The 12,489-nt window shown below is 44.3% G+C and overlaps 1 long non-coding RNA gene across 1 annotated transcript in view; it reads right to left on the reverse strand.

Moving 5' to 3' along the window:
- The window catches only part of LOC143514432 (uncharacterized), a 194,519-nt gene that overhangs the window by 175,371 nt on the left and 6,659 nt on the right, over positions 1-12,489 (reverse strand). The window contains exon 2 of the long non-coding RNA XR_013130874.1: positions 10,284-10,345. This is a non-coding gene — a long non-coding RNA (uncharacterized LOC143514432). The remainder of the gene's footprint in view (positions 1-10,283; positions 10,346-12,489) is intronic.

The raw sequence follows: 12,489 nt of genomic DNA on the forward strand, positions 1-12,489 counted from the left end.
GTCATGTCTGTCAGTGAGAAGTGTCATATCTTAGTGAGAAGTGTCCTATCTCAGTGAGAAGTGTCATATCACAGTGAGAAGTGTCATATCTCTCAGTGCTGCTTCTCTCGATTGCTCTCACACTAAAGAGCAATAATGTGCTGCACACATTTGAATGCTGCACACACCTTCATCAGTTTCCACTGGCTGTGATCAAAAGATGTGTTATGTCAATCAGCATGTGGATCCGCTAATGCAAAGACCCTTACTGAAGAATTAATCCATGACACACTGCACATGACTACACTTATATGGAATTTGAAATGACTACATGACTAATTCATAATAATTGTAAACACTGTCAGCTTTATTACAGTGAATAAATAATTCATTCTGCATCCAACCAGCTAAATATCCTTTCATATATTTCACCCTTTCAAACATGCTTATGGCCTTCCCCCTAGTGGCAGAAAATTATATTACTTGCCAAAATATCTCCAGTCCTCTCAAGATGAATGTCAGGTACAGATAAATGTAGCAACATTCAGGTTCTGGAGCGTCTACACACACATCAAGATAAAGCAATGATCTGTTGCAATCACAAACATCACACACCCTGCATGATCCTTTCAACTTTTTAATATTCTTACACCTAGGGGCACATCACTCAAAACCTGCAAAAGTGAAATGTTTTCACTCTTCCTCCCCCTTGAAGCTAAATTATCTAAGGTTTTGGATCTGGAGCTTGATTAGGAGGCACAGATCCAAATGAAACATCACTATCAGACAGCTCACCTCGGCCAGATTATTTTTCCTCTCTCTATCAGAGCTGGTTTGTGTGCGTGTGCCTGTGTGTGAGTATGATGTATGTATCTGCATACATGTGTATGTGTGTGTGCGTGTAACAGTCTTGATCTTAGACTCAGGTACCAGGTACTTCGCTTCTCAGGAGGGAACTGAAGCAAGTCGGAGTCTGCGGATGCCGCTGGAGTCTGATGCTGTATCCTCATAGCTGGGCCCAGAGCGACTGCACAGTTCTGAGGGCATTACAAACCAAATGTAAAGAAGTGATGAGAGCCATGCCGTTGCACTGCATGGGGCACAGGGTGAGGTTCATCGGATGGTGCTGATGGGGCTGGCTGGCACCGAGGAAATCTCACACTGGGCTCACCCAAGCTCCATCCCGACCCCCACCCCGAGACAAACACCCAGCTCTGCTCAAAGGATTGAGTGCTAAGTGCTATCAGATGTGTTGCATAAGACCCATGTCACTCCGGAAACATGTCCGTGTGGTGTTGGCTAGGAGGGCAGTGGTCATGTCACGTGAAACCACACCACAATTCTGTAAGGGACAAACAAGCAGTTAAGACAAAGTTTAAACAATTGCTGCCTCAAAGAATAACGCTTGATTTAAACCATGGCCTGATTTTGGAAAGGACGTTTACTGTTATCACAAAGATGAAAGAGTTGTTACAAGAAAATAATTTGCCAGAAATGATCAAGGACTTGCTGATTTGCATTAGCGCTCACAGCAAAGAACAGAACAGAGCTGCCAATGACCTGTGACTCTGCCAGTCTTGAAGGTCTCACTAGAGAAAGTCCATTCTTTTGATTTTCCAGAACTATGTTTGAAGAAAAGAAATGAAAACAGAGGAATACCTAGATCGGTACCAAAAATTCCAGCGATTCGTACCAAAATTCACGAAAGTGTACAATATCTGCATAGTGTGTCACTTGCACACTATGCAGATATTGCACACGTTCAAGAATCAAGTTCATGTTTAAGACACAGCAAGAGAAATTGTGTGTGTGTGTGTGTGTGTGTGTGTGTGTGTGTGTGTGTGTGTGTGTGTGTGTGTGTGTGTGTGTGTGTGTGTGTGTTTACTAAAGAAAACAGCATTTGGAGTTATTCTCCCCACGTGCCTGATGTTTGTCAGACAAGCGAAAGGCTGATGTAATAAAAAACAGATTAATAATGGAAATGAGGAAAATAACAGTCATACTAATCACCAATGTTGCTGATGTAAAATATTTGAAGTATTTAGTCCTGCATCCCCCACCCCAGAACACACATACACACAAACAAACACACGCAGGGTCATGGAATGTACTAATTTTCAATCTGGATGCATTTTGGAGAAAATCAAAACAGAATGGTGAGCTTTGGGAAGGCCTTTCTTGTATGCTCCACTCTCCCATGATGATTCATCATCATTCCTTTGTGTTTTCATAGAGCAAAGTGAACACAGCACATTAGTGTGTACTGAAACACATTAGTTTAGAACCAGAAGCTCTATCATGACAAACGCTTGTTTGAATGACATAGAAATGAATTCCATCCCCATCTAACAGTGACTTCTTACAAACATCAGTTGTGTTACTATTACACATGGTACTGGCACCACCCGGTGCTTCATCATGGTGTGCTGTTGTGGCCTAATTGGCTTAGGTTAGCTCACACTGACAAAATAGGAACAATATGTATTACGTGACCACGATGTTCTCAGCCAAACAACCTAGTGTTAGTCAGAACTCATTTATTTGGTTTACTAAACAAGCAATATTTTGAAGCATTAAACTTTCCAGACAAACATGAGCTAACAACAAATGCATATAGATGAAAAAAGGTCAGTTTCAAAATTCACTTAACATCGTGGAGCAAGCTAATGTAGCTAGCTGACTTTTGCTAGGCTCCAATTTCATAATAATTACTGTCTGTCGAGTTGGTTTTCCACTTGCATCAGAAACTAACCACAAATATCAAACTCATATCAAATATCAATACAGATAGAATTAACCAAGTGATAAAAATATGCCTACAAACTAGATACCTTTACAACACAATCTTGAGCTAACACTAATGGTGTGATAATGTTAGGGAGTTGAATTGGTTCATGTTTTTTACTGGTCCTGTAGCTTCATTAAAGTCGCTGACCCCAGGACAAGATGACGGCATCCTAAATGACTGCTCCGGGCTCATATGGGCCTAGTTTCTTCCATCTAAACTCACATCTTAATTGAGATACCACCAAACTGATCTTACATCAGTATACAGGGCAACCAACACATGTGCAATGATGGTTGACACATCTCAAATTGGTGTGGCAGGACTGAAACTTGGAAGTATTCTGAGACTGACTCTGTTACTACCAGTTCCATCTGCTCTACTCTTGTTTCAACAATTGTACTAACAGCACCTGCTGGAAAAGGGCTACTTCCTTTAAACTGAGGATCGCAGGATTCTCCAGAAAACTCCAGAACCCCAACCACTGCAAACCCAGTTAAAGAATAGGCACAGTAGTACAGCCAAGCAAGATCGCGTACCTTTAAATCTGATAGTGTGTCCCAGTCAACACATACACATAGCCCCCTTTATAGAGTCTAGACTGAAAACAGGATTAAATTACCCACTAGAGGCATTGACAGTGTAAAACAAAGCACTATCTCTCTCTGGTTAACCACATAAGAACACATAACCACCATTTAGAGTCATAAATAATTCGTAAACACCACCCTAGCAAAAGTGATAGATTTAAGGCAGCCCATGGCCAGATACCTTTAGTCAATCATTCAGGAGCTGTGGAAGAGTAAGGGAACTTTCCGAGCTCTATTAACGTTCCATCGTTTTCCCTTGGCCGTTATCCATTTTCAGACACATGCCTCCTAAAACATCTATATTGCAACACTTATGCCTCTTTCAATGCTTCAGGACAAACTCTTGTCTGTTTATCATTATACATGTACAGAAATAATGTATACATCTGGGATGCGAATAATTCTTAGAAAAATAAGCTTGAAATAGCAAAACACTGATCATCTGCCATTGCTGCGCATTGCTGTTTACATTTATATATCAGCCGGTTGATATTCGCTTGGGGCTTGATTAACAAGATGGTTAAATACTGCCTTTGGTATTTACATGAAAAGAAACAGTAGGTATACTATGGTCTTATAGTAGGATTAGAGTGTTTAGCTTTGTGTGGAAGGGAGGAAGTCTCAGAGGGTAGGCCTGCCTAAGCAACTCCAAACACACGTGCTACTTCTCTGATGTGAATTGATGGGGTCTGGCCTGTCTGAGATCTTTCAGCCATAGACTTACTAATATCAGGGACGGAACTCAAGTCTCTGGGTGGTCAATGCATTTTGCAAACAAACAAACACACACACACACACACACACACACACACACACACACACACACACACACACACACACACACACACACACACACACACACACACACACACACACACACACACACACACACACACATCCAGCACACAAATTCTGATGCACAAAATGTTTCTGAATATCATCTGCATAGTGAACTTACATGTGTGACTAAGCCAGAAGAGGTAATCATCACCTTCAAACTACTTAAAAAGCAAAAGCACATGGAGGTGTAAACTGAAACAAACAAGTAAACATACAAACTTACTCCTCTGAACAACTTGCAGGAACCCCAGATGTCCATGAATGAACAACACACGAGAACAAACAAGCCTGTAAATCCTAAACGCTTCCAGTGGTTCAAATAATAGCAATTTAAGTTTAGTGGTCCAAATTACACAGGGCAAAGGAAATACACTCTCACACACTGGGAATATACACTGGACAGCCACTTTATTAGAGACACCCATTAACTAGCATGTTAGATCTCTACTGCCCTTCAAAACCGCAGCAGTTCATCATGGCGTAGATCCCACCAGGTGCTGAAACTATTCTACAGGAATCTTGGCCCATGCAGACAGGATTTCTTCTCACAGTTGCAGCAAATTAGGTAGAGGTACTGACACTGTTCCAGAGATGCTCTACAGGATTAAGATCTGGGGACTGGGAAGGCCCGGAACGTAAACAGCTGCCAGGAAGGTAGGAACTTGGCCACAATGCTTCAATAAGCCCTACTGTGCAAACGTCCATCCGCAGATATCAGAGGACCCAGGGTGTACCAAGAAAACACTCATCCCATTACCTCCACCAGCCTGAGCTGTTGACACGTGACAGGAAGGGCTCTCTGATGGAGAGACAGAAATCAGGATTCATCTGGCCAGGTGGTGATTTTCCACTGCTCAGTGAGGCAGCTTTGTGCTCTTTTGATCACTGATGCAATGCTGCATTTGAACAGGAACTTGATTTTACGTTGCACTCTGGGGTTACTTGTTCAATATCCATTTAGGGAAACTCCAGTCATGAAAGGGCAGGTGTCTCTAATAAAGTGGCCATTCAGTGTGTAGTAAAATAGTAAAATACCTGTATTTATTTGTGTGTGTGTGTGTGTGTGTGTGTGTGTGTGTGTGTGTGTGTGTGCTTCAGCTGGCACAGGTCCAGATGACTCTGGGAGAAAGCAGACCTGTCCAAGCTTCAGGCATGCAAAGCTCCACCCAAGATAAGCAGCTGAGAGCAGCCCAAAACCCGAGTGTCTGAGGGAACAGCGCGGTGGAGAGGAGGCAGCCCTGCCGGGTTCATGCTCAGTTCAGCTACCATTCACGCCCATTCATAACGTCAGCAGTGCCCGCTGGTGCCGCCCTGGCAGCAGACACGCTGCCCGCCCGGCCGCCAACCGCCCGCATGCACTTTAGCCCTTCCCTGATGCCATCAGTTCTAGCACTGTCACACAGAACCCGGCTCAGCGCCACTAACTCCTTATATATATATATATATATATATATATATATATATATATATATATATATATATATATATATATATGCCGAGACAAGTGGCCATAACCCCGGGACAGGAATCAGTGAAATGTAGCCACCAAGATGAGCCACACAGCAATAACAACAAATCAAAACCTAGCCCAAACAGTGTCCTGACTAATGGCATGAGGGGGCGTGTATCTGTGTGCGTGCGTGGGGAGGGGGGTAGGAAGGGAGGTGGGGGGGTGGGGGGGCGCTATTGCTCCCGGCCCCAGTAATGCACCTCATTAATCACTGTATGTTTTAGGTAATGATGCATTGAAGGGTGCACATGAAGCAGCACTCAGAGCAGAGGAGGATCTCGGTGAGCTGCAGGACGGTAGACGTCCAGTTCTAATCGCTCCAGCAGCCGCTGTAGAGCTCGGTCACTGACAGAAGTTCCCCAGCCCTCAGTTATGGTGACCAGAGAAGCTCTCGATCTGGGAGACGCTAAACGAGGTGACTGTGTGGATGCAGTTAGAGGGTGTTGCAGCCTCAGGCCAGAGTCTGGAGCCAGTTCATCAGTATCAGTTTTGATGCTGTGTTCAGGATGGACTTTACAGAACGACATCACTTGGCGGAGGAACAGACCCAGCTCGGCTAAAATATAGTCATGGGTGTAAGGTGAACTACAATAACATGAGAAAACAACTCAGGGTTGCAAGATGCTGTTTTGATACAGAATCACTGTTCAGGGGACTACAGAGGACGGCCATAACTGCTAAAGCTGAATATACCCAATATCCTCACATTCAGTGCTAATAAGGTGTAATGCCCTTTGCCTTGAGATCCGATTCAGTCTTCTTGGAATGTTTCTCAAAATAGAAGTACTCAAGTATGCATAGCAGATGATCCTTCAGGAAGAGAAGCCACCAGCTTCTGAAGCGATGAATGAGGTGTGAATCTACTTGCCATAAAAGCTCAGTGGTGTTTAGATTTCGTGGCTTTGGGCAAAGAATCCCAGACAGATCAGACCCCATCAATCAACTCTTGAATTTATTTAGCAGTGTGAGTGAGGGTATTCCACGAATATGGCAACATCATAACAACAGTGCTTGCACCATGGGGTTCTCACGCTGCAGCAAAAGTCCTTGGTTAACATGTGTCAAAAAGAGCAATTATTGAGTGTAATGAGTGCTATGAGTTGGATGCCCACATAATTATATGTCTACTACCTGTCACACACCCAAAGGACACGCCCACTGCCATACAAACACACACACACACACACACACACACACACACACACACACACACACACACACACACACACACACACACACACACACACTTTGCACCTTCCCAGATGCCAATATCCTGATTATTGATTGCCTGCACGTCCCCCATTTGACTTTTGTTCCTTTGCTATGTACAGAAATGCTGGTCCAGTTTTGAGTGTTGTTCTTCACTGCTGCGTGTGCTGGAAGCCCTGAGCCTAACTGCTACTCTGTTGGGTTTCAGCACCTCGTGTTTACTACCAGCGCTATTTCTCTTAATTTTGCTGTTTAGCCAGTTCACTGCTGGGCTTCCTTGTTTCTCAAACTTTGAAGAATAAAGACACTCCAAGATTGCACTTGTATCTCACTCCATCCCTGCAGCCGTCACACTGCTGTACACAGCCAGCCTGACCTCCCCGGGCCCTAAAACTGCTTCGTTGCAAGTTTCACATATGAGTGAATGTACTCGCTCGGCGTGAGTCAATAAGCACTTGGCTCTCGGGCGTTTATCAGACTTAATAAATAGCTTTATTCCACTCTAACTTTATCACACGCAGCCTTAGGACACTGGCAGACAAGCAAGACACGGACAGGCCGGTGTTGAGTGTCAGGGCAGGAGGTTGGCCAGGCAGACTAGCCAGAGAGCTCTGAGAGACACGCCGCAATCCAGCACTTCAGCTGACACCAAACTTGGCGAGGAGAGAACACACGGTTATCTGATTGCTGCTCCTGTAAGTCACTCGTGGTGCTTTTTTCCTCTTTTTGTGACTACAAGGATAGTTCCACTTCATACTCTCACCAAGGATGTAAACAGAGACCCACTCTGAGATGGGGGCTTTGGGGGGGGGGGGGGGGGGGGGGGGGGGGGTTGCATAAATTGAGGGCCCTGTAAACTTGTTTAATGAGTGTCCAGGGCTATCCGGCTATGGCTACGGGCTAACATAAACTGTCTCCATGGACGAAATTTTGATTTTATAGGTGGGGGACACACAAATGGCTTGAGAACTGGGGCGCGGGGTTTACCAAAACCGGCTTTTGAAAAAGTGCAGGGGAAATACCCCCCCCAAATTACGTCCGTGGCTGTCTCCAAGCATAAACACATCTGTATGTAGGGAAAAGGGTAAATAATATGGTCATTAATACATTTATTAACTAACATCCCAAAGCTAAAGGGTCTTGGAGTTGTCTTGGTATTGGCAGACCGCCAGTCACCTCTGCTATATGTTCAAGCTGAACTTCCTGCTAACTTAAATCATACAACTTTTCCTGACGGTTGATCACACACCTGCTGAGTCCAGATGCATGTGTTGTTACTACTGGCTTCTTGGGAAGTTAAAAGAGTGCAGATGATCAGACTTTTAGAATAATCCTGAAAGAGGCAATGTCTACAGCACCCATACTGTAATCCAGTAGCGAACAGTGACCATTAAACCTGGGCCCGCTCCCAAAAAAATCCACCCCCCACCCTTCAACCCCCCCCCCCCCCCCCCCCCCTAGTTTCCTCTCCTAACTACAATTTAAAAAAATGAAAAATTGAGACGACAGTACAGCTTTAAAAATGCAATAAACAATAACACGTACTAGATAACTTCTTAACAAAATAACAAAATAAGGTCCACAGCTCCATGTTCCTCGAAAGCGGAATATGTAAACAACACGCAAAAGGGCATCAAATGACTGAATCGAAACTAGCTAGTGGTGGTACGCTAACGACAGCTAGCGTCGCCACAGCGGGCAGAAATTATCATACAGTTAAGCCCGCCCACTAAGAGGGAAGATTTTACTGTCATTTGAAACTGGTATTGCTTTGAATTATAACTGCCAGGCCCTCTGTAAACGAACAGCGGGCATCACAGTCCTGATAGGGGGAGACACAGGCTCACAGGCTTCCACTTAACCCCTCACCTTCAAACACAGATTGAATAGACACGCGTGAATAATTTATTTTCTTATATTTTTGTAATTGTTTAGATGTCGATTGTCAAACTGTGATAGATAGATAGATAAAATAAAATTGGATAAATTGTATTATATATATTTATGTTTTAAGAATATTTTAGGCCCTCTGACGGTTCCCCACTGCTGTAATCTAACTGTGTGTTTTGTGTGTTTGTAAAATGCCTACGTGTACTGTGTGTTTTGCCTTCTAGAAGCAAAGCCATTAAAAACACACCACATTTCCAGAAATCACACTGAGCCTATGGATGTGCACACATAAGACAAGGTGCTTGGGAATGATTGTCACTGCTGTCTAAATGGGGAGAGGTCACCGCACGGCTGTGCTGACAGCACGAAAAGCTCCTTGGAGCTCACAGCTCACCGCAAAGCTCCCTAATCCCTCCGACACCGTGCGGCTTTCACGTCGTGGGTACGAGCTCGACGAAGGCAGCGTGGAAGTGGCATGTGCCATCCCCCCCTGGCAGCAGCACAAAGCAGGAGGGGATCGTTCCTCTCAGCACTGACGCTTGTGCAATTTATGCTCCATGTCAACAAGTGTGAACAAGCCGGCACTTCTCCCCAGCACTTGACTTATTGCGTTTTTGTTCTCTTTTTTGCTCCAGAACCCAAGATTGCTGATGGCTGGGAGATTTCAGGTTACAGGATCACTTGGATACTACCTTGCATAATGGATTATTAATCTATTTGGACTATTAATCCATTTAATTAATCCATCCTCTGACCTCTGTAAGTGTAATAATATTTATTTAGTAGGTGAGGGGAAAGGGGGTCGTTCTAGCTGTTCTGGTCATTCAGGCTCATGCATGGACAGGACTGGGGATTTTAATGAATGGAAGGAGCCCTCCAGAGAGGCATACAAACCACCTGGTGATTCAGCACGCAGCTATTATCTTTAGATCAGTAATGAAGTCTGTTGTTTTGCCAGTACTCCTCTCCGATTTGCACTGATAGACGTGTAGTCTGCTCACTCATTTTCCAGCCAACACTTACTCAAGAACTGGAGGATTAATTATTACCTTACATAACGTGATTTTAGCTCCATGGTGTGCTGCATTTCGAAATTGTAATTCAACTAATACTCCTCAGACGTGGAGCTCATAAATGTCGGTTCATCCTAATTGAGCTGTTAACAACTTATCTGCTAAATGCCTCATTAAGCAACTCTCAATACATTAGCAACAGAAAAACACAAGAAATAATCCAAACATCTGGGACAGCTCATACACACACTGACTTTTCATACAGACATTATGCCACTGTCACAGTACAACCCCAACAGAACACATGCAATATATTATTTGGAATTTGTGACAATACGGGTAAACATTTGTGTCCTTAATTTATACACCTTCAAATACTGTATTGTTCCATAAAAATCTCCATGACATTTGTCCTTTCTTTTGGCATGGGAAAGAAGAAAGTGGGCCCCTGGGGGCCTCACACATACCTGCACGAGAGAGTAGCTGCCCTCCCTGGGCCCTTCCCTACCGCTGCAGTCAGACACGGCCCCTGCCAAACAAATACACATCAATCACCTCAACACATCAATAGCTTTAGTGCCTCATTAATTCGCTCCAGTGCCGGAGAGGGGAGGCCTCGTTCTCATGCGGAACAGCTGGGCTCCACACTCGGGACCTGGATGCGACCCAAATACCCAGCTTTAGGGAAACTTACAGGAAATGCTCAATAAATGCTCAGAAAGCCCATGAAGTACTGTTTGAAATGTCAAAAAGGTACCACCCGTCCAACCATATAAGGATGTGTGTATGAGCATGTGCATTTGAGCGTGCCATCTGATAAGCGGCTAACATACACAGACTGAACGTAGCATCAAGGCTCTGGGGGAGTCCCTTCAAAGGCAATTCAGTAGCCACAACCAAAGAGAAAGTTCTGATACAGCAGACAGGTCCAATAAGAACACACAAAACCGGGAATTAGCTGCGTCTGATACTGATTTGTGTTGAGACCAACAAATTTTCTTAAAAATTTGATCTTAAATGAGTGAATAATTTTTTCCCTAGTGTATCTACTTATTTCTTTAACAACCATGAACCAGCAGAGCCATACAGAGGCAAACAGTATTAGATGCTGGTGTTTTACTGTTTTACTCTACAAACAGCAACATATTTGCCAAAAAAACGATCAATCTAAGTGAAAACACAGACATCTGATAATTCGGCTGGATGCTGACTCCCAGGCCGATAGACAGAGGGCATCACAGGGGAGATGGAGGTAGAGACTCTCGCCATCGATGCTGCATGATCAAACATACTAATGGTCACTGATGGCCATTTCAGACCGCAAGCTCGACGTCTCTCCTAGTGATTCATTTCACCAGCTGGCCTGCCCATTCTCAGCACGCAGCACTGAGCTCGTGATCTGCAGAACGGAGAAGACCTCACATTCTGCTGCACCAACAGCCTTAGGAACATTGACCGGTGTTTGCAAAAGAAGGGTGGAGGTGAAACGAAAGTAGGAGAGAGAGAGGGAGAAGGATGGACAGGGAGGGCATGTCCAATCTGAGTTTGGGTTATGAATCGTGATGAACTGAGATAGAACTTGATCTATTCACAAATAGACCAAAAAGAACACGGTAAACAATCCCACTGCACATTATAGACCACAATGCAGTTCAGGGTGTGAACGAAAGCTCGGCTTTACTGGCATTGTTGTCATCCTTGTGAAACATGCATGTGACGGCACTCTGCAAAGGGCAGCGTGATGTGTGCATGTTTCTCCACTCCACGCTGCACACACACCCAGGGCTAAGATGCAACTTGTAGAAGAAGTCTAGAATGCCCACAGCAACACATGGAAAGCGTTGCAAGCAATCACAGTGCAGTAGTGGAGCTGTGAAACCCATCAGCCCCAGCAGCGTGAAGGCAGTGAGGCCTCCGCGCTCTGGAGGAGGAGAAGAGCTGCTGGAGGTGCCAGTGGACCATGTGCCAGTGGATCACGTGCACGGCAGCGTTACTCTGGTGATACACGAGCGGCAGGCACATAAACCAGTATGCCTGTGTGCACAGGCCCTCACACAAACAGACAAAGAGTGTTGTGCAAAACAATGTTTATAAGGCAAGGACCATTCATTAATTACTTAAACGCTGTCCAAGAACAAGCAGTGTTTATATTAAAAGTACTTACAATCTGCATTTACTGCATTTGCCTTTTCCTGACACTTGTGAGACACTGTGAGAAGATGTAACACTGGTCAATGTGCACTTTTTTGCATGCAGTTTTTGTGTTTACTGACAGGCCTGTATTACTGCCATAGCGTGCCTGTGATGGGTTTGGGTTTGCGCTGGGAGAGTGTAAACCATCTGTGGAAACTTCAAGGGTGTTGTGGCTACATTCTGGGTCATATCAACTTTTAGGTCTAAAGAGGAGCATCCTGTGTTCTGGCCATTCTAGAGGGGACTTGGTGGTCGGGCTCTGGCGTGATGAAATGACAGCATGCACATTTCACTGTTTAGATTTTATGCTTTGGCAATGACTCATTTAAGCATGGGAAAACAATTGCTAAAATGCTGACAAAGCTCTTTACAAGTTTATGCCATGTGTTGGAGCATGTGTGTCAGCACGCTGCTAATTCCATGATTCATGCTTCTGCACATTGTTTTATTTGTTTAGTTTAGTTTTTATTACAGCCAAAC

Source organism: Brachyhypopomus gauderio, chromosome 5 (genome assembly GCF_052324685.1).
Source record: "Brachyhypopomus gauderio isolate BG-103 chromosome 5, BGAUD_0.2, whole genome shotgun sequence".
Lineage (NCBI taxonomy): Eukaryota > Metazoa > Chordata > Actinopteri > Gymnotiformes > Hypopomidae > Brachyhypopomus > Brachyhypopomus gauderio.